Source organism: Grampus griseus (genome assembly GCF_964374135.1).
Source record: "Grampus griseus genome assembly, chromosome: 1".
NCBI classification, from domain to species: domain Eukaryota; kingdom Metazoa; phylum Chordata; class Mammalia; order Artiodactyla; family Delphinidae; genus Grampus; species Grampus griseus.
In genome coordinates, this window is record NC_139017.1 from 55,532,296 (window position 1) to 55,553,660 (window position 21,365).

General features: G+C 37.1%; 1 long non-coding RNA gene across 1 annotated transcript; it reads right to left on the reverse strand.

Annotated features, from left to right (window-relative positions):
- Positions 1-199: 199 nt before the first annotated feature.
- LOC309834113 lies at positions 200-21,336 on the reverse strand. Its single transcript, XR_014297835.1, has 3 exons — positions 20,894-21,336; positions 5,723-5,832; positions 200-1,062 (listed from the first exon to the last, which is right to left on the reverse strand). It is a non-coding gene; the product is annotated as an uncharacterized lncRNA (long non-coding RNA).
- Between the last annotated feature and the right edge of the window lie 29 nt (positions 21,337-21,365).

Consider the following 21,365-nt stretch of genomic DNA (forward strand, 5'->3'; position numbering starts at 1 on the left):
GACCAAGGCTCAAACCCCTGTCCCCTGCATTGGCAGGCAGATTCTTAACCACTGCGCCACCAGGGAAGCCCTGTATAGCTATTTTAATATTGAAGATGGAAGAAAAAAAGCAACATTTTCAGGATATTATGCTTTATTATTTCAAGAAGGGTAAAAATACAACTGAAATGCACAAGAAGATTTGTGCAATGTATGGCGAAGGTGCTGTGACTGATCGAATGTGTCAAAAGTGGTTTGCAAAGTTTCGTGCTGGAGATTTCTTGCTGGACGATGCTCCATAGTCGGGTAGACCAGTTGAAGTTGATAGTGATCAAATCGAAACAATAATTGAGAACAATCAACGTCATACCACGCGGGAGATAGCCGACATTCTCAAAATATCCAAATCAAGCTTTGAAAGTCATTTGCACCAGCTTGGTTATGTGAATTGCTTTGATGTTTGGGTTCCACATAAGTTAAGCGAAAAAACCCTTCTTGACCATATTTCCACATGCGATTTTCTACTGAAACATAATGAAAACGTTCTTTTTTTAAAACAAATTGTGACGGACGATGAAAAGTGGGTACTGTACAATAATGTGGAACGGAAGAGATTGTGGGGCAAGCGAAATGAACCACACCAAAGGACGGTCTTCATCCAAAGAACGTGATGTTGTGCATATGGTGGGATTGGAAGGGAGTCCTCTATTATGAGCTCCTTCCAGAAAACCAAACAATTAATTCCAACAAGTACTGCTCCCAATTAGACCAACCGAAAGCAGTACTCGACAAAAAGCATCCAGAATTAGTCAACAGAAAACACATAATCTTCTATCAGGATAACGGCAACACCTCATGTTTCTTTGATGACCAGGCAAAAACTGTTACAGCTTGGCTGGGAAGTTCTGATTCATCCTTCGTAATCACCAGACATCGCACCTTCGGATTTCCACTTATTTAGGTCTTTATAAAATTCTCTTAATGGAAAAAAATTCAATTCCCTGGACGACTGTTAAAGGTACCTGGAACGGTTCTTTGCTCAAAAAGATAAAAAGTTTTGGGAAGATGGAATTATGAAGTTGCCTGGAAAATGGCAGAAGGTAGTAGAACAAAAGGGTGAGTATGTTGTTCAGTAAAGTTCTTGGTGAAAATGAAAAATGTGTCTTTTATTTTTACTTAAAAACTGAAGGCACTTTTTGCCCCACCCAATAGATTAGAAGGTATGAAACAAAAATATTTTTATTTATAGATAACAAAATTGCCCATGTCGAAAATTTCAAAGAATCTACAAAAAAATCCTAAAACTAATAAATCAGTTAGCAAGGTAGCAGGATACATACCAATATACAAATCAATCTTATTGCTAATACAACAATTGAAATTTGAAATTTTAAAAATACCATCTACAATAGTACCAAAATAAGTGAAGTACTTAGGTATAAACTAACAAAATATGTGCAGAATCTATATGCTAAAAACTACAAAAGACTGATGAGAGAAACAAAAGAAGATCTTAAAAATTGCAGAGACATACAGTATTCATGAATTGGAAGATTCAGTATTATTAAGAAATTGTTTCTCCCCAAACCAACATATAGAGGCAAGGCCATCACCATCAAAATTCCAGCAGGACTTTTTTTCATAGATACAGACAAGCTAATTTAAAATTTTATATGGAAAGCCAAAGGAACCAGAATAGTTTAAACACACACACACACACAAATAGAAAAAGAACAGAGTTGGAGATCTCACACCACCTAATTTCAAGACTTATAGACAGTATGATAATGTCAAAAAGATAGGAATATAGATCAATGAAATAGAATTGAGAGTCTAGAAATAAATCCTTGTATTTATGGTCAGTGGATTATTGACAAAGCTACAAAAGAGTTCAGCAGAGAAATTATGGTACTTTTAACAAATGGTGCTGGAACATTTGAACATTTAGAAGCAAATAATATATGTATTATATATATATATGTATATGTATACACATACATAAGAAATATAGATCTTGATCAATATCCCACACCTTATACAAAATCAACTCACAGACCTAAATGTAAAATCTAAAACTAGTAAGATTCTAGAAAAAAACATAGCTTGCAGTCTCATCACAAGAAAAAAATTCTCTATGTCCAGTGACAATGTTTACTAGACTTATTGTGGTGACAATTTTGCAATACATACAATTATCAAATAATTACACTGTACACCTGAAACTAATATAATGCTATGTGTCAATTATACCTCAATTTTTTTTTTTTTAAAAGGAGCTTGCTCTTCTATATCTGAGGATCTGAGGAGCCTTCCCCAATACACAAAAACCTTACAATTACCTTACCTGGAGCAGATACCTCACAAAAGACAGGATGCCCATCCTCCTCAAAACCTATCCCAAACACCCGCTATTGCCATTAGACCCATAACAAGGGTTAACTTTCAGCATGTTCTGGTGGCCTGGAAGTGGCAGCAGTTCTCTACCTATAACTGGTGCTGAGCCCAGTTTCCTAGATTTGCCCCTTCTTCCAGGGAAACACTACTTGCTCTTCAGAGTGAGTATGGACCAAGATAATCTATATATTATGTCTTCACTAAACACCTATTATAAAACAGGCTGGGGTATGCATAGTTCCCATCTCTGGCCTTGTTTATTATCAGTGGTTATATAATCCTTTGACCCACAGTTTCTGGCTCCAGTTGAGGACCCAAAGCTGAAGTACAAAAACAAACTCCAGCTTGGAAGAGAAGGTGGAAAAGTTTGTTCTCACAGAATTTGTCCCCTTGACCACTGAAATAACCAGCCTAGATTCTTAATTTTTATTCATTGCTATCAGTAAATATTTATTAAGTAATTACAACAGATTTATTGGGCAAGTAAAGCAGGTCATGTGCTATGCAATCATGAGAAGACACAAAACCAGGGTCCCCAACCCTACATAGTCCATTCTAGATGAAGAGTAAACATACACCTTTATGTTTTCACAGATTGTGTTTATGGAGCAATTCCAAACTCTCTTCATTGGGCGACATGCCTCTGTGTGACTAAATTTTCTAGGCTTGGGCAAGGTAGCTGGGCAGAGAAAATCCCCTAAAACTCAAATTATTTCTAAGGGAAGTAGGGGTTGTACTTATGCTGGAGGAGGACAAAGATAGATTTTGAAATAGCACATGATTAGAGCTTAGAGTCCATCATCATGGAACTGATCTCAGTAAGGTAAGGGTCTCATTGCTTGTACTACCCCAAGTCTCCAACTGCCCCACTAGCAGGTATTGTTGGTGACAAAGGTAAAATGCAGGATTGCAGCCCATCATTGCTGTAAGAACTACTCAGACTTTCCTGATTTGAGTTAGCTGTTTCTTTAAGCAAAAAAAGAAAAAAGGAATTTATCATATGCTTGAATAATAATGTATAAAAGAAAAAGGGGATGGGAAAGAAGAAATGTTTAGGGGAAAGAAGAGGACAAAGGGATGAAAAAGTAGAGAAGAGATTAGGAAAGAGAACATTATACTATAAGTTCATTGAGGTCATATACCAATACCTTGCACAGTGCCTTGCACTTAGAGAGGGAAATGCTTATTCAATGAATGAATGAATGAATGAATGAACAGGAAAAAGGGGAGAGAAATGAGATATATGAATAAGTTTTAACTTGTAAATAGCTTTAGCTCTTTAAATATTAAGCAAACCTGTTTTTATATAAAAAGACAACACCAATGATACTCCTTCCCAGCTCCTCCAATCAGAAATGTGCACTTTCTATTGCTTATCCTCTATTAATATGAATCAGCCATATAGCCTACCCAGCTCCCTTTATGACCAGGATGTTGATCCCAGAGATAGGGCCATGGAACAGAGCAGGATTGACAGATGTCCATTAGGCTCAAACCAACGGTTTGGTTTTCGGTGGAACTGTACTCCCAGCCAACACAAGATGGAAATGAAGGCTGAATACTTATTGACAATAACTGACTACATACCTTAGTGGGTACACACAAAAAATAAACCAGAGGTATAAGATGAAATTCTGCACTTCCAATCCACAAATCTAAATTTCACAAAAGGTTTTGATTGTTAATTGCAAAATAAACCTATCTGCCCACGAGGACCCTTGGAAAAGAGTGTCATTGACTGCATAATACATGTAAATACTTTGTTTATATAACCTTAATTGTCTGGCTTCCTGAAAAATGAAGGAATTTAGTTCAGAGACACTTGAGCTCAGTATCTAAGGACTGCTTTCCTTCTGCTTGGAACATAGAGATCCTTTATTTCAACAGCTAAATCCCAGCCATTTGCTAAAGATGACTCAGTGCCCAGGAAGTTCAGGAGAAAAAGTCTCAGAGAAAGAGAAACTGCCTCTGCCAATGCCTCATTTCTCCCACCAATATCTATATGCCACCTAAGTATCACCCATGTGGTCTGAAAGCTATCAAAGAGAAACAAGGCTGACAGGTCCAGAATCGAACAATAGTTACCATATGTGTTTAAGGAGAATGCTTCTATTGAAGAGCCTGAAAATTACCTCTCAAATAGTTTTTGAAGCCATGGTGTTGAAAGACATTGGCTGAGAATCTGGAGCCAAGTGTTTATTGAGCTTATCTTAGTCCATACTCACTCTACAGAGCAAATAGTGATTCCTGGAAGAAGGGGCAAATCTGGGAACCTGGACTCAGCACCAGTTATACTCAGGGACTTCTACCACTTCCAGGCCACCAGAACATGCTGAAACTTAACCCTAGTTATGGGTCTAATGACAATAGGAGTGTTTGGGGTAGGTTTTAAGGAGGATGGGCATCCTCTCTTTTGTGAGGTATCTGCTCCAGGTGAGGTAATTGTAGGTTTTTGAGGGAGAAAAAGACTCCTCAGATACAGAGGTACAGGCAAGGGGGACTAAGAGTGACTCAATATTCTCAGTTTTTTTTGAGTCCAGCCAAAACTGCTCATTTCAAGTTTTAGGACGTCATTCCTTTCTGACTAATGACCTAATGTTCACATGGAACACTTTGCAAGGCTGTGAATTCAACTGATGTAATTCTGCAATCTGCACAATTAAATTTTGCATTTGATTTTCAATAATAGCGGCCCTGTGACTATAAAAAAAAATGATCACTTTAGGGCTGCTGTGGAAGCTCTCTGGTCCTCAGACCAAGAATTGAACCAAGAGTTTAAGGTCCTGAGATTTTCATTTTCTTTCTGTAAGGACTCACTGTACTCAGAAGTATCTAACCTGCAGCAAGGCCCTTACAGTGATCACTACTGCCACTTGAGTCAGGTGCAGCAGGCACTTGAGCCCCCAAAGCACATGCACTTCATCACAGTCAACACGTGTGGTTATTTGATTGTGATGCCGCTGAATGTCGTGTATAACTAGCACTGCATGTCCCCTTGGCAAGGGGCTCAGACCAAACCAACAACAGAAAGCAATCTTTGAGAGCTTTTCTCCTAGAACTACTCCTAGTACCAATTTCTATTTCAGTTAGGGTTCAGTCAGAAACCACACAGCACTTCAAACAGAGGAAGCATAATATAAAGAATCGTTCACTTGGTGAAAAGGTGATTAGCTACTAAAAGAGCGGAAGAGAATTTTATGGGAATAGAGATGGCAAACACAGACTACAGCTATCACTCTTAAGGCCAAGGGAAAGGTAAACAAGGAGGAAACTTCAAAATGTAGAGAACGGCTGTACCAGGCTAAGATTCAGGCCTCTAAGGGGGAAGGCTCAGAAACATGTCACCCACCGCTAGGATGAAGAAGAAAGCTTCTGGAGGACATTTACCAGCTGGAACCATGTGAGCAATCCACCACCACAAGGAATACCGCCAGGGCCAGCTGTATGCTGATTCATTCACTGTCATGTGGAGAAAAAAAATCAAGATAAGTGCCTCCTTCTCCAGCTTTGAGAATCCCTTCAGCACACTCTTCACCCCCAACTGGCCAAACCCAACATCTGGCAGAGAAAAAAATGTAGTTTGCAGAGTATAGCTCGAGGGTCATAAAGTAGGACAAAGAAAGGTAGATTTGGAGCTAAAGGAAAATAAATTAATAACTGGAACACCTGAATACAGAGACTAGGAGTAAAGATGGAGAGAGATAAACAATTACAAGATATACTTGGGAGGCAGAATCACTTGTACTTGATGTCGAGTCCTTTTGGAGGTGCGTTAAAGGAGGACTCAGGATGACTTTCTCTTAAGAGAGAAGGGGAAAACTGGGGATATTCAGTCTTGTATCAAATGAGTTTGTTTGGTGGGGGAGGTGGGGAATTATGAATTACATCTTGGACATATTTCATATGTTTATGACAGAGGTCAAAATGGCAGATAGATGGCAATGCAAATCTTGAGGTTGGCTTAAGATAAAAATGGGCATCAGCATGTGGTTGTTATTTAAGGTCATAGGACTAGATGACATCACTTACAGAGAAACTGTAGTTAGATAAAAGGGTCAAGGAATGTGCCTGTGAAGCTCCAACACTTAGAAATCAGGGAAAAGATGAGGAGTCAGTAAAGGAGACAGATTAACCAGTGAGAGAGGCAAAAAAAATCAGGAGAGTTTGGTGTTATGGAAGCAGAGTAAGAAGTGGTTCCCCAAAAAGTAGTCAGTTCTGTCAAACACTAATTCTATTGGATTTAACGAGATGAGTTTTAATGGGTAGAGGAAGAAAAAGAGAAAGGAACAGAGAAGTGAGTTGTAGCAGGAGGAAATGTTGAATCAAGGTAGGACTTTTAAACTGAGCTGTCTAATATGGGAACCACTAGTCACAGGTAGTTGTTGAACACTTGAAATGTGACTATTGCAAAACTGAGATGTGCTATAAGTGTAAATAATGTATCAGATTTTTAAAACTTAGTACAAAAAAGTATAAAATATCTTGTTAATAATTTTTATGTTGATTGCATGTTAAAATGATAATATTTTATATATATTGGGTTAAATAAAATATATTACAATTAGTTTTACTTTTTCTTTTCACTTTTTTAAGGTGTCTATCATAAAATTTTAAATTACATATGTGGCTCACCTTATATCCCTATTAGACAGAACTGTACGAGGGCATGTTTGTATGCTAATAGAATGAGCAGTGGAGAAGCAGAGATTGATGCTGTAGAAAGAGAAAGAGTAAGGAAAAAAAGGAAGACATTAATAAGCTTTAGTAGATAGGGAGGAATGGGGAAACAATAATAGATTGATGGACAGACAGAAAGACAGGTGTACACAGGCAAATATTTGTCATAGTCTTTAAACAGAGGCTATTCATTCTTTTTAAATGGCCATGAAGCATTGATAAACACTTATCAAGGTCTAGGTTGCAAATAAAATCTCAGTATGCTTCCAAAGGTACAGATCATATTGCAAGAAAACGAGAAATTAATAAGAAAAAGGTAGCAAACCCAATCTAATCCCATGAACATTATATAACAGTTTTCTAATAACTCTTGGGTTAAAGTAGAAATCAGTGCTAAAATACAGAATGTTTAGAAATTTAAAAACACACTACATTTCAGAACTAATGGGATACCACCAAAGCTTAACTGAAAGAAAAATTCAGAATTTTTAGTGATCTGATTAACACATAGAAGACAAAGTAAATGATTTAAGCATTCAATTCAAGAAACTAAAAAGAGAACATCAAAATAAACCAACAGAGAATAGGAGAAAGAAACTAAGTAAAATAAAAGTAGAAATTAATGAACTTAGAAAGCATAGCAAAACTGCATAGACCTGATAAATAAAACAATAGTTTTGTTCTTGTTTTATCTTTGAAAACTACAACATAAAAATCATTAGTAAGTAGAACCAAGAAAAAGGGAGAGGAAATAAAAACACATACAATGAGAAAGGGAATATAACCAAAAATAGATTTAAATTATAAAATTTCCAACATACGCCAATAACTTAGAAAATCTACATGAAATAGACACACTTTGGAAGGTATAAATTACTAATATTGACTCTTGAAGAGAGAAAATTAGCCCAATAATCAGAGAACTTGAAAACGTACCAAAAGTTCTAACTTCAAAACAAGCATTAGTTCCAGACTGTTTTACCAGAAAGTCCAACATATCTTAAAGAACAGATAATTCCTGAACTATTTAAATTATTCAGATAATAAAAATTAGGACAAGCTTCCCAATTTACTTTATTAAGAAGTTTATCCTGACTACCAATGCTAGCAAAAATAAAATAAAATAAATCTTGTGTCATTTTCACTAATGAATAAAAATTTTTAAATCCAAAGTAAACTATTAGTAAGTCTAATTTATCAGACTTTTGACAGCAAGTAACAGAAACCCTGATCCAAATTATCTTTAACAATATGGGTATTTCTTGACTCAGCAGGAAGTCTAGAGGTAGAATAAGTTTCAGGATGGGTTGTAGTTCAATCATGTTATTAAGAATCCAGATTTTTTTCCCATCTTTCTGCTCTGCCACTCTTGGTGTGATGTCATTCCTGGTCTTTATTATAAACATGACTGCAGTATTTCCAAGCAGCCAGGCACAATTCTCAGAGGAAGATGAAAAAATGACTCCTTTTGGTTTTCGCTTAGGAGCAAGGACACTTTTCCCGGAAGTTGCCCTAGTGGATGTCACGTCTCATTAGAAAGAGTTAGATCAAATGCCTGTCCCTGAACCAATCCCGATTAATGGCATGGTTTTGTTTTAGTCTGTAGCATCAGAATCCCCGGAAGACTTATTAAAACATATTATCGCAGGGTCCAATCCCCAGTTTCTGATTCAGTAGGTCTGGCGTGGGGCCTGATAATCTGCATTTCTAATAAGTTCCCAGGTAATGCTGGATTATCTTGGACCAATTAGGACTATCTCTGGAGCTGGAGGTAAGGTCAGCTTTCCCGAGGCACCTGGCTGGATGGAAGATGGATAGATACTCGCTTAGAACTGTGGCTTACATAGCATCTTCAACAAGGAGAAATAAATTAGTACAGAAATGGCAGGACAGAGGAAAGTTGTTTTAGGCTTCCAAGAGTGGTGAGCTGTGGGAAGGTAAATATATGTGAGGAAACTAATGGAGTAAAGTTTGCTTGCAGGTTTCTCTGGTGCCATCTCTGAGCTGTCTCCAGCGAAAGGAGAATTTATATACTGCCTTTAGGAAGAAAGAGGCAGGTTTTTCTGACTTTGATGTTTCTTAATTGACTTCAGCTCAAAATAATTTTTATGTCAAAGAAAGAGGCATATTTTGAGGTGACATTCTGGTTTCCTTCAGTTTCCCATTTGAAACTTTATCTTCGGAAAATTTCATACATATATTTTTTTTAATAAATTTATTTTATATTTATTTTTGGCTGCGTTGGGTCTTCATTGCTGCACACGGGCTTTCTCTAGTTGCGGTGAACGGGGGCTACTCTTCATTGCAGTGCGCAGGCTTCTCATTGCAGTGGCTTCTCTTGTTGCAGAGCATGGGCTCTAGGCGCACGGGCTTCAGTGGTTGTGGCACGCAGGCTCAGTAGTTGTGGCTCACGTGTTCTAGAGTGCAGGCTCAGTAGTTGTGGTGCACGGGCTTACTTGCTCTGCGGCATGTGGGATCCTCCCGGACCAGGGATCGAACACACATTTCCTGCTTTGGCAGGTGGATTCTTAACCACTGTGCCACCAGGGAAGTCCTGGAAAGTTTCATATGTTAAAGGCTGAGTTAGTCACTGCAGAAAGACTTGAGTTAGATGTTGTGAGATAAGAGATCAAGCCAAGGAGAAGAAAACCATAAATTGGAACAAGCAGAAAAGAACAAATCTAATTACATTGTCCCATATCTTAATTAATCAGTCTCTTAGTCTTGGGAATAGGTCAGTCCAGTTAAACAGTTGTGTTTCACTTAAGGAGTCAGTGTTGCAGATGGGCCTCCACCTAAATTTGGCCTCTGTACGTGCAAGCAATCAGGTATTTAATGAGGCATTCCTATGGAAATGTTTTTAAAAACAAATTTTAATGATAGGAGTGAATTATAAACTAATTTTTTTAGTCTGGAGAGCAGCCAGTAAAGACTATATCTAGATATGGGGCTTCATTTGATGGTGGAGTGAGGATGGAGTGGCAGTCTTTGATGAATTTCCTGGTTTGTAGTTTGAATGCCTACAATGTTGGTGTTGGGTGTTCTGGCAAACTTTCTGAGTGGCCTACATAGCAGCAGGCATGAAGGATGTCCATATATCACATTTGTTGTGGTGATTTCTCTGAAGTTCATATCAATTCATCCAGCTGCAACTTGCAGTGCTTTGGAAAAAGGGCAGTTGTAGTTCTTAGTGATTCCAAGTGTAGAAGGTTGGGAGAAAAATTGAAAACAATAATTTGGAGAGCTGTAGCCAGGTGTTGGAGGAAGCTTGAAGAATTCAGGATCCAGTAAAGTTTATAGGTAAATAATAAAATCTCAAAGACAATGAACAGGGCTAGAATCTAATATCCACAAGTGTGTGCCACTTTTTCTAGCACTGATAATTTTTCTGTCTACAGTAAGACAAATTTGTCTTCAAAATAAGTCTAATCTCATTAAATTTGGCCTGATTACTTATGTAAGTGCAGCAAGAATCGTGACTGACCAAGGGTCTTTTGAGTTTGCTTTGCTGGAACTTTTCATAAGGAACCTCAGATTTGGGCTTTTAAAAGCATCTCAAGGCTAGGAAGCCAAGGAGTCACAAGACTTCGCCTGTAACACCTATGGATTTGGGTGAATTCCTCTCTTCTTAAGGTCCCAAAAATATTCTGAGGTTCCTGGGCCTGCCAGGTAGCGATCTCCCTTACTCACTGTGAGGTGAGAACACTATAAGCAAGACACAAGTTGGTTTTTCAAAGTGGTCTTTATTAGCTCATTAAAGTCAACCTTACTTCCTTAAAGCTATCTGGTCAGATCTGATTCTATGCATCACTCTCAAATATGACATTCCAGTCAAAGCCTCAGTAATATAACCAATGCTTCCAATTGTGTCCTGTTATGAGGAGAACAGATTCTTATTGAATTTATAAAACTAACTAAACTGTCACAAAAATAAGAATATTCAGTAAGCTTTTCCAAATTCTGGAGGGATCAGGTAGAGAGAAAAAGTCATTGTTTCACCTTTGTCCACACGTTTTCCTAACTTAACAAGTTGCTGTAAGTTAGAGATAGCTAAGAGAAAAGAGGAGAACATTTTCTTAAATCTGAAAAACAAAATATTAAAGAACCAGCAATGTTCCAAACAAAAACTCATAAAAATTATAATCATCCTCATCAGTTCATTCAGTGCCATGTAATTGTTATTATGTTTAATATTGGGTTTGCAGTTTTATGAATCCACCAATTTTTCCATTAGAGTTCTGAAAATTCATACCCAGTACAATGGTGTGATATTAAAAGTTATCAGAATTCTGTATTCTAGAGTATTTGTCAGGTTCCTTTCCATTAATCTCTTTGAGGACAAGCAATTTTGGATCATAGCTGCTTGCAAAAGCTTTCAGGAAAGCATCAGAGTAAAACAATAACTGTGAATGACAAAAGACTTAAAAATAGCCATGGTTAAGGATCTAATAAGAGTTCATTTATATACAATAGACAAGAAAATTTTGTTATTTATGTGACATACATTTTAAGATGATAACTGGAATTTGACTATAACATTATACCAGGACATTTCAGATTGCTAAGAATTCCATACAATTTCTGGAACACTTACATTAATAATATATATCCACACAAATATAACCCAGAAAGGCCAAACATCACTTCTTACTTGACTATGCTTCCCATGTAATTTGACATATCAAATAAGCCTAAATAGTTTAATATCTCTCTTTTTATAAGGAGAGAGAACAAATCTCTTGAGATATTCTGGGGCTCTCCAAAAAATTCCCAAAGTTAGTTCAAGGTCAACAGACTTCATTTAGAACTTGATTTTGGGAAGTTTGTCAAAAATGTCAAAGGTTTAAAACACAGGATTAAATAGGATCACAGGTAATTGTGACATGATTAACCAAAGTGACAACTAAAGATTTTGAAGGCAATTACAGAACATTACGTAGCTGTTAAAAACAAATGAACAAAAATCCTTAGCTCTTTTAATATTGAGAAAATTCAGTTTTTGTTAAGTAATCAAAGCCCTGTTAAAGACAACAATAAAGCACAGAAAATAGATAAGACCAAAAAAAATCAAAAAAACAAAACATGGTATCCTAGGTAGGATTACTTAAAAGGTAAAGAAAGTTTTATAGTCTCTTATTAAGAGCAGACCAATAATTCAAGAAAACTTTGTCATTTTAACAGAGAAATAAAATTAAATTTTAGTTTTGCATAGGGACACTACTGATTGTGAAGCTTATTTTTTAAATCCTTATAATAATGTCATTTAATTTTTAGCCAGCTTGATTACATAAGATAAAGTTTTCTCTCTCCTTCTTTCTCTTCTTCCCAACTTTCTATATCCATTTAGTTTTTGTCCTTTATTCTCCTCTTTTTAAAAAAATTCTGAACCAACTTTAAATAACCTCTAAACTAGGACAAAATTTCTTTCCATTTTCCTTAACAAAAACACAACTTTATATCTCATATCTTTTTTTTTAATCAAAATCATATCCTACTTTACTTGTATACTTGCATGCATAGTTTTTGTTATTATTATTTCTAGTACTTTTAGTTACATGTGTTGATCTAAATTTTTAACTCTTAGTAATGCTAATTTTCAGTGAAAACTAAGAATCAGGCAATTGTGAACTGTTTGTCACATACTAACTTCTGTAGTAGACTGGAAAATTTATAAATACATCATTTCATAATTTCTAGATGCATATGAATTTCTTAATAGACTTCTTTTTTTCAGTGTGGCTAGAAGAATATGTTATTAACAGACCTAACTATCTCTTCTCTCTCTGTAATAAGAAGCTAAAATTAGATATGTTTAGCATTTACTGTTTCAGTATTTTATCTTACTTGGAAATGACCTAGATATTCAATGAATATCATCATTTAATTTAATTTATTGTAACTAAGGATTCAAGTTACCAAAAATATTTTGGAAACTACGTTTAAGCAGACATATTTTATAAAACAATCATTGTTGAAAATGAATCACATATATAAAATGAATATATATATAAAAAACCACAAACATCACGGAAACAAAGTATCTAAAAAGTTAAACATGTGGCTTTTCTCTCTCTCTCTCTGTTTACTTCTGTGCTTTACAAACATTAAACAATTTATTTTTATTATATTTTTGTTCTTAGATTATGAATTCATAATTTTATAACTAAATATGTAATAGAGACAACATAAGCCCATTTGACTAGTCTTAATTTATATAAGCACTTTTTTAAAGCAAATTAAATAGAGCTCTTTTACAACTTACTTTTGGCAATACCATCTGAAGGTAGAAAAGTATCACATATACATAGCATACATACACAGACATACATAAAGATACAGACGCAAAGAGAAACCTTACCGTTTTCATTTGCAAATTTTGGCCATAAGACATGTACGAGAACACAAAACTCACTAGTTTATAAAAGAACAGTTGGATCCAAATTGTGTTTCTGGCAGATGGAACAAGTTAAGGTTACCCACTCAGATCACTAAAGATTTTTTACTAATATTTGTGGAAAAGACTTTTAGCATTTGCATTTGCCCTTGACAGGTAATCTTACGGAGGTTTATGGGCTAGATTTTGGTCAAGGAAGCTTTCATAGCAGTTCATTTTTAAAAAAGCTTCTTCTTACTTTTTACTTTTTTTTGTATATAGTCTAAGGTAAGAGTCCAACTTCATCCTTTTGCATGTGGATGTCCAATTTTCCCTACACCACTTGTTGAAGAGACTATCTTTCCTCATCAAGCGGCCTTGGCCCCCTTGTCAAAGATTATTTGACAATATATGTAACGGTTTTTTCTGTGTTGTCTATTCTATTCCATTGGTCTATTTGTCTGTCTTTGCCAGTAACACACTATTTTGATAACTATAGGTTTGTAACATGTTTTGAAATAAAATAAATAAATAAGACCTCCAACTTTGTCCTTCTTTTTCAAGATTATTTTGTCTAATCAACATCCCTTAGAATTCCATATGAATTTTAGGATGGATTTTTTCATTTCTGAAAAAAAATAACTTTGGGACTTTGATAGGAATTGCACTGCATCTATAAATTGCTTTGGGTAGTATTGGCATCTTAAGTCTTCCAACCCATGAAATTGGAATGTCTTTCCATTAATTTGTATCTTCTTTAATTTCTTTTAGCAATGCTTTATAGTTTTCAGTGTAGACATGTTTTAAACTTTTTATTTGTATAAATTTTTAAAGGTTACTTTCCATTTACAGTTATAACAAAATATTGGCTATATTCCCCATGTGTACAATACATCCTTGAGCCTATCTTACACACAATAGTTGTACTTCCCACTCCCTCACTCCTATACTGCCCCTCCCCACACACACTGGTAACCACTAGTTTGTTCTCTATATCTGTGAGTCTGCTTCCTTTTTTGTTATATTCACTAGTTTGTTGTATTTTTTAGATTCCACATATAAGTGATATCATACAATATTTGTCTTTCTCTGTCTAGCTTATTTCGCTTAGCATAATACCATCCAAGTCCATCCATGTTGCTGCAAATGGTAAACTTTCATTATTTTTTATGGCTCAGTAGTATTCCACCATACATATATACCTCATCTTTATCCAGTCACCTGTTGATGGACACTTAGGTTGCTTCCATACCTTGACAATTGTAAGTAATGCTGCTATGAGCATTGGGGTGCATGTATCTTTTCAAATTACTGTTTTGGGGATTTGGGGATATATACCCAGGAGTGGAACTGCTGGGTCCTATGGCAGTTCTATTTTTAAGTTTTTTGAGAAACCTCCATACTGTTTTCCACAGTGGCTGCACCAATTTACATTCCCATCAACAGTGTACAAGGATTCCCTTTTCTCCACATCCTTGCCAACATTGGTTATTTGTGTTCTTTTTGATAATAGCCATTCTGACAAGTGTGAGGTGACATCTCTTTGTGGTTTTGATTTGCATTTCCCTGATGATTAGTGATGTTGAGCATCTTTTCATGTGCCTGTTGGCCATCTGCATTTCCTCTTTAGAAAAATGTCTCTTCAGTTCTTCTGCCCATTTTTGAATTGGGTTGTTTGTTTGTTTTCTTTTATGTTGAGTTCTATGAGCTGTTTATATATGCTGGATATTAATCCCTTATAGGTCATATCATTTGCAAATATTTTCTCTCATTCAGTAGGTTGTCTTTTCATTTTGTCGATGATTTCCTTTGCTGTGCAAAAGCTTTTAAGTTTAATTAGGTCCCATTTGTTTATTTTTACTTTTATTTCCTTTACTTTAGGAGATGGGTCCCCAAAAAATATTGCTACATTTATGTCAGAGTGTCTGCCTATGTTTTCCTCTAGGAGTTTTGTAGTATCCAGTCTTGCATTTAGGTCTTTAATCCACTTTGAGTTTAGTTTTGTATAAGGTGTTAGAGAATGTTCTAATTTCATTCTTTTACATACAGCTGTCCAGTTTTCCCAGCACCACTTATTGAAGAGACTATCTTTTCTCCACTGTATATTCTTGCCTCCTTTGTCGTAGATTAACTGACCATAAGTGTGTGCGTTTATCTCTGGCCTCTCTATCCTGTTCTATTGATCTATGCATCTGTTGTTTTTGTGCCAGTACCACACTGTTTGATTACTATAGCTTTGTAGTATAGTCTGAAGTCAGGGAGCCTGATTCCTCCAGCTCCATTGTCCTTTCTCAAGATTGCTTTGGCTATTTGGGGTCTTTGGGTCTCCATACAAATTTTAAAGTTTTTTGTACTAGTTCTGTAAATAATGTCATTGGTATTTTGATAAGAACTGCATTAAATCTGTACATTGCCTTGGTTAGTATGGTCATTTTGACAATACTGATTCTTCCAATCCAAGAATACAGTGTATCTTTCCATTTGTTTATGTCGTCTTCAATTTCTTTCATCACTGTCTTATAGCTTTCAGAGTACAGGTCTTTTGCCTCCTTAGGTAGGTTTACTTCTAGGTATTTTATTTTCTTTGGTGCGATGGTAAATGGAATTGTTTCCTTAATTCTTTCTGATATGTTGTTGTTAGTGTATAGAAAACACGGTATATTAATTTTCTATCCTGCAACTTATCTGAATTCACTGATGAGCTCTAGTAGTTTTCTGGTGGCATCTTAGGATTTTCTATGTATAGTATCATGTCATCTGCAAACAGTGACAGTTTTACTTCTTCCTTTCCTATTTGGATTCATTTTATTTCTTTATTAAATAAATATTTTATTTCTTTATACCAAAAAGATCATACACCATGATCAAGTGGGATTTATCCCAGGAATGCAAGAATTCTTCAGTATCTGCAAATCAATCAATGTGATACATCACATTAACAAACTGAAGAATAAAAACCATATGTTCATCTCAATAGATGCATAAAAAGCTTTTGACAAAATTCAACACCCTTTTATGATAAAAACTCCTCAGAAAGCAGGCATAGAGGGAACACACCTCAACAAAATAAATTCCATATATGAAAACCTCACAGCTTTTCAACAGTGAAAAGCTGAAAGCATTTCCTCTAAGATCAGAAATAAGACAAGGATGCCCACTCTCGCCATTTTTATTCAACATAGTTTTGGAAGTTTTAGCCACAGCAATCAGAGAAGAAAAAGAAATAAAAGGAATCTATATAGGAAAGGAAGAAGTAAAACCATCACTGTTTGCAGATGACACGATAGTACATACATGTTTTAAATTTTAAACACAAAAATTCCAAGTGGTCACTCGTAATAAAGTACCTTGAGTTGTTACTTTAACTTTATAATCATTGAGCTATTGTTGCTTACTTCAAATCTGTTGTTTAAATGCAGGAATTATTACCTCAGGAGTTGGAGACAGAAACTGTGCTAGAAGACAGCTTGAACCACAACCAATTCACTCTTGAAATAAATGAGGTCTATATACAGAGAGAGCTGATTATATAATGGAGAATTCTCCAAATTAACTTCTATGTAGAAGACCTTTTTAAAAATAAAGGATAAGTAATTAAAATGTGCCAATCTGCAGCTAAGGTATATACATTATTAAAACTCAACAGTGACTGCAGCAATTGTTTATGATTTAGACCAGCATCAAGATTTGTCTAAGAGTACTGTATCACTAACATTGCTTGGAACAGCCAGATCTTGGTGATAATAGCAAGCAGGTTAATATTATTATTATCATTGTCACCATCTTTAAATTCTCAGAAAATTCATAGCTTGATTGCCTGTACCTGGGGAGGACTTCTCTCACCACCCAGCTTTAGTTCACCCTGGCATTAGGCCTCAAAGAATTTAAGTTTGGGAGCTAGCAGGCTATTAGTATCCTGTGTAAAGTATCCTTTAATGACTAGATAGGTTATCTTGCACCCTTCAGCATCAGTCATCTGCTGCTCTGCTTCTAGAATTCCTGCCACTCTCCACTCTTCTCCTGGCTGTCTCATGGCTTCTGCTTACTACCTTACCTGACCATCTTTCAGCTTCTACCCCTACTGTGAACTGCTGTCTGAATATGTTTTCTTGCATTCCAGCCACCCAAAGAAGATCCAATAATAAGGCATTGTGTACCAGGCCCCCACAAGCTGTTAGGCAGTCTGTAGGGTGATTGCCTTTGAGCCAGACACCCAGTTCTGTGCAACCACTGATGGCAAGAGTGGCAGGGCCATGTGGTCAGTTTTCCTTAGGAGGAGTCTGGGCAAGGCAGGCATTCAGATTGGTTCCTCTCCAAAACACTTCTTTTTTTTCCCATTTTTCTTTCTTCTTCCCTTTCCCAGCTCCTATGAATTCTTTGCTCTCTGGTTTCTCTCTTTACCTTTCCCCTCCTTCCTCTCTATGACAATCTCTTTCTCTCTCTCTCTCTCTCCCCCCGCCCCTCTCTCTCTCTCTCTCTCTCTCTCTCTCTCTCTCTCTCTCTATATATATATATATATATATACACACACATACATACATACATACACACACACACACACACACAGATATGAAGCTTCACGAATTGATATTCACTGCCCACTCTGTAAAAATCTTAATTTTTTTCCTTTAGAGCATCAGGCCTTTTATGCTTAACTAAAAGCAGAAAAAAATTGGTTAACTTAACTCAACATCCTTTAAGCAATTCCAAATTGGCTTTTGGTTTTTATTATATCATGCTTTAAAATCTAATCCTTTAACCATTTATGAGTAAATTTTTCCCCCAAAAAAATCATAATTTGTGAAACTTACTAAACAGTCTCTTTCAGTGTAAGCAGTAAACTTTCAGGAAGAGTGCTTTATTTGAGAAAAGAAGTGTCAGAACTTGCTGCTCCAAAGCCCCTCTGAGAACTATTCATCGTTTTAGCATTTTAAAAGCTGTTTTGTTTTCATTTTTACTCCCACGTATCCTATTGGGTTGGCCAAAAAATTCGTTCAGGTTTTTCATAGGATCTTATGGGAAAACCTAAATGAACTTTTTGGCCAGCCCAATACTTTGCTTTCTTTCCAGGTTGGAGGATATGATAGGGAGGAGTATCCACATTAAACATGATAAAGAAGAGCAGTGGAGAGATTATCAGCCCCACTCACACAGCAGGTTGATAGCACTGCCCTGATCAGCAGTTTCCTGTACTCCAATACCTCTTTCTATTTTTTTTTTTTCTGAAAAGAAAATCAAATTTAACAAGAAAGCTTTATAAGAATTGTTTTAAAAACATCATCCCACCTTCCTAACATTAATTTCAAATTTTATATATCTCCTCCCACATGCATAAGAATTTTTACCTAGCTACAATTATAACCAGGGACACATTGCTCTTTTATTTCCAGCAGAAGGTAAGTTTTATATATCTCCTCCCACATGTATAAGAATTTTTACCTAGCTACAATTATAACCAGGGACACATTGCTCTTTTATTTCCAGCAGAAGGTGGACAAGAAGCTTTGCTGTGTGGCTGTAGGAAGGTGCCCAAACGCTTCTTCAATACTTTGTGCAATCTAGCTCCACACCACTATGTCTAACAGGTCACAAATATTTATCAATAACACATGGTCTAAGCTTTAGGAGTTCACAACCTAGTGAGAGAGGAGACAACCTAATGTACTGTTGTTCTTCCAAATGGCCATTGCCAATCCCTTCACCTTTTCCTTCAGTCCGTCCAAAGCAGTAAGGACAGAAGAGACTATCAATCAGCCAACAGTCAGAGCCCTCTGAAAACCCCTGCAAACCCTTCCTTCCTGTCAATCAGGAGTTAATTCTAAGGACTTCAAGTTCTCCCCAACCCTGCCAGCTGTCAGAAGACATTTTTTTCTGATAAAGCCTCCACCCTCTCTGCAACTCTCCCTTTTCCACATTCTGGTCTCTCCCTGGGATGCCTCCCTGGCCCCTCCTCCTTTCTCATGGCACTTCTTGCTTTTCCCTCTACAGTGGGGCTTAGCCCACTGTAGTTTAAGGTTGGAAGCTAGCAGGCTATCAGTATCCTGTGTAAAGTATCCTTTAATGACTAGATAGGTTATCTTGCACCCTTCAGCATCAGTCATCTGCTGCTCTGCTTCTCGAATTCCTGCCACTCTCCACTCTTCTCCTGGCTACTACATCTTCCTTCAGTGTAGTACAGAGGTTAAACTCAACTACCTACAAGAGTCAGGCAGGACAGTTGGTGTTCCTTTGACTTTGTCTGCATATTAAGTATATGGGAACATTCTCTACTTTTACAAAGAAACATGCTCTACCTTGTTCCACATTGAAACATATGGCCTTTAGTCAACCTTTAACTTTTACAATTTTTGCCAGAGATAGGGTTACATTAGGATGGAACTCATTTTCCTCCTAATTCTAACCTAAGAAAAATAACAGGGCAAGAGTGTGGTTAAACTGCCAATAGACAATGTCAGTAAGTGGTGGGGCATAGCTTGGAGTCAAATTAGTTTACAGATTAAATTATAGTAGCTTCACAGAGTTTTCCAGAGTGGCTAAGAAATTTTTCCAGTAATCTTACTACAAGTCTTTGTTCAGAGGAGAACTTGGAAAGTATGATTAGCATGCCCACACACAAAAACATCACTATGATGAAAACAAATCTTAGTATGTGAGTCACTTCTCTTAACACTGCCCTGTGCCTTTTTTAAGCCTGAGGAGCCCCACCCAGAGAATTTTTCATACCTTTGGACTCTAACAATCTGGGACCCTCCCCTCCCCCCAACCCTCCATCAGCATTTACGTTTTTTTCGTAACTGTATGTACGTCTGCTTTCCCTGTATGAGCAGAGACTGTATCTCTTCTCTGTATCACCAGGTCTGGCACAGTGCCTAGCAAACAGTTGGCAAAGCAAGGGTTATTGCATAACCTACTACCATCATCCAAATAATAGCTACCATTTCCAGAGCACTTACTATGGAAACTAAAATAGTTGTGGAAACATATGCAGCTAATAACTGGTTGTTTTGGCCTCGAAGTTGGGAGCTCATCCCCAAAAAGGAACACTCTAGGCACAATGGCAGCAGTAACTACTTATGGTTTACCTACATTACCCTGGAGGCTTTCCCAGACCAGACCACCCAATAGAAGCAGCACCTCAGTTACCCTCTAGCACATAATCTTATTTTCTCTGAATAGGATTTACTACTGTCTAATATATTCTTGGTTAAATAGGTATCCCTCACTATAATGAAAGCTCCAAGAGAACAGTCATCTTGGCTACCTTGTGCTTGGCACATAGAAAGTAAATAAATGAATCTAAACTTCCCACTTCCTTGGGTGGCAGAGTTGACTTGCACACAATAGATCACAATATGTTTTAAAATTTATATTTAAACTTCAGGATAATTGTGTTGAATATCTTATGGTTCATAATGAACTCTGGGAGTGGAATAAAAATAAAAGTTTGGTCACATTCCCCCAAGCACTTACTGATATGGGTGCTGGAATTTTTGCTGCAACAAGAAAGCCACTTCCTCTGACGCAAGGTGCCCCACATGCTTGGGTCTTGCCACATCCTTTGATACAGAAATCAGGATGGCTAGGCTGGCTGGGGCGCTCAGGATGCCAGACGCTCACACTACCAGAGCGGGGAGTGCAGGGGTCGCCAGAACCCTCTGCCAGGAGTCGGCCGTGAGTGGGTGTGCAGGAAGGTAGCAGCGGATTCGTGTGGCTCCTCAGGGCGGCTGTCCGCCTTGGGGCTCCCATTCCTACTGCGTTCCGCTTCCTTTACTTCCAAAGCCCAGAACGCACCCCCAAGCCTCCAAACGGCGACGTCACTGAGTTCCCTGTCACGTGAGGAGAGAATGATAGTGTCCACAGGCTCCCGGCAGGGCAGAGGCCTGGCGAGGTGCCGGACCCGGCACAGGTCCGTCCTCCCCTAGCCCAGTCCCAGACTCCCGCC